The sequence below is a fragment of the Bidens hawaiensis genome, unplaced genomic scaffold (assembly GCF_021521415.1).
Source record: "Bidens hawaiensis isolate Kalapana, Puna unplaced genomic scaffold, B.hawaiensis_p1.1 tig00054746_1, whole genome shotgun sequence".
NCBI classification, from domain to species: domain Eukaryota; kingdom Viridiplantae; phylum Streptophyta; class Magnoliopsida; order Asterales; family Asteraceae; genus Bidens; species Bidens hawaiensis.
This window is the reverse complement of record NW_027499849.1, coordinates 25,721-28,292: the sequence shown is the minus strand read 5'-3', so window position 1 is coordinate 28,292 and position 2,572 is coordinate 25,721.

The window sequence follows — 2,572 nt, the reverse complement described above, 5'->3', positions numbered from 1 at the left end:
TCTAACCACCTTCTCTACCTCATGTTCAACTCTTTCTACTCGAAGAAGTACTTTAAACTTTTATGATCTATGTAAATAGTACACTTAGTACCACACAGATAATGTCTCCATATCTTAAGAGCATGCACTACTGCTGCTAACTCTAAATCATGCATCAGATAAGTACTCTCATGAACTTTCAACTATCTAGACGCATAAGCTATCACTTTCCCTCATTGTATCAACACGCAACCTAACCCACGATGCGAAGCATCAGTGCAAACAACCAGATCCTCGTCACAATCGGGCAGAGCAAGGATTGGAGCTTGCGTGAGTCTTCTCTTCAATTCTTCAAAAGCTCTCTCTTGGAACTTACCCGACTGAATACTACCAACTTTCGGGTCTTACCGGTCAACGGTTCAACTATCTTGGAGTAACATTCGATGAATCTCCTATAATAGCCAGCTAACCCTAGGAAGCTTCGTATATCGGTCGGGTTCTGCGGATTCTTCCAATTCGTTATCGCCTCAATCTTAGCTGAGTCCACGGTAATCCCTTCAGAATTTATCACGTAAACTTGAAATTTCACTTCTCGCAACCAAAATGTGCACTTCGAAAACTTAGAGTACAACTTTTCTTTCTTCAGAATCTCTAATACTTCTCTCAGATGCTCAGCATGATCAGACTCGCTTTTTGAATAAATCAATATATCATCAATGAAAACGATAACTGACTTATCCAACATCGGCCGACACATCCTATTCATCATGTCCATAAATGCTGCAGGAGCATTCGTTAGGTCGAATGACATCACGAGGAACTCATAGTGGCCATACCGCGTCGGAAACGCTGTTTAGGGATGTTCGCCTCTTTCACCTTTAGCTGATGATAGCCTGATCTGATATCTATTCGTGAGAACCAACTTGAACCTTGTAGTTGGTCAAATAGATCATCACTCCTTGGCAAAGGATATCTGTTCTTCACCGTAAGCCTATTCAACTCACGGTAGTCAATGCACATTCTCATACTTCCATCCTTCTTCTTGACAAATAACAACGGTGCGCCCCACGGGGAAACACTTGGTCTAATAAAACTTTTGTCGAGGAGTTCTTGCAGCTGGGACATCAATTCCTTCATCTCGGACGGTGCTAGACGGTAAGGCGCTTTCGCGACGGGTTGGGCTCCTGGTATTAAATCTATCTGGAATTCTATCTCTCGCTCTGGCGGCAACCCCCGGAAGATCCTCAGGGATTACTTCTGTGTAGTCTCACACGATAGGAACACCTTTCATTTCTTTCGTTTCGGCAGTAGCGTTGACAACATACACCAGGTAGGCACCGCACCCTCGCCATAACAAACTTTCGAATTTTATCATCGAAATGACATTAAGCCCTGAACTTTCTTTATCACCATAAACCGTCACCACACTACCATCCAAGGACTTTAACCTTATTATCCTACTCTTACACACTATCTGAGCCTCAAACTCAGATAACCAATCCATTCCCAGAACTACATTGAACCCTCATAAGGTCATCACATACAGGGTAACATGGAACTCATGTCCCTCTAACTCTATCTTACAGTGCTTAACCATTTTCATTATTTTACCCGTGGTTTCACTAGTGGTTTCTACTATAAATGTTTCAGGCACTCGGTAACATTTCATTTTAGCTAATTTATTAAATGGTGTGGCAACGAAACTTTTGTTTGCACCTAAATCAAACAATACGAAAGAAGAAATACCATTTACTAGAAACGTACATGTCACGATATCTGGAATCTGCTTGGCCTATTCTTGAGTCAGCATGTAGGCCCTGGACTTTAGCCTAGCTTGATCAGTATCCTTCTTTCCACTTCCTCCAGCTTCACCCTCAGTTCATTCCCTTGCAAAGTGACCCGTCTTACCACACTTATAGCATGCAGACTTTGCGGTACAATCTGGAGCATAATGCCCCACCTTCCCGCACTTGTAACAAGCATTCATACCAAAATTACACTCACCAGCATGACTCTTTCCACACTTGAAACAAACGTCCGAACCCTTTCCCCATCTGCACTCACCACCGTGCATTTTACCACATGTGTTACACGATCGCTTCTCCCACACCTTATGTTTCTTATCCTTGGAGTTCCACAACTGAGCACCGGGCCATTTAGCATGATTGATTCACTTGTTCTCCCTCTTCTCCTCCACCACCACAATGTCTTCCACTGCCAAGTCTTCATAAAACATCTCAGCGAGTTCCACTGTTGAGTCAAACGTAGCAGGTTTATTCGCTCTGACTAGAGTGCAAACATTCTATGGCAGTCCTCTCACATAGCACTTGATTCTCTTGGCCTCAGTGTTAACCATATCAGGCACCAACCTAGACATCCGGTTGAATTCGGTAGTATAGACTCGATGTGTCATTTTTCCCGATTTCAAGTTCAGGAACTTCATCTCTGCTCTCTCAACTTCTGCGTCAGCACATAAACTCTTCATCACCAACCCTTTCAAATCATCCCACCTCATGCCTTAATCTCTTCTCAACTCTTCTTCTGCTCAATCGACGCCCACCAGTACATTGCTTCATCACCGAATGATTGGGTA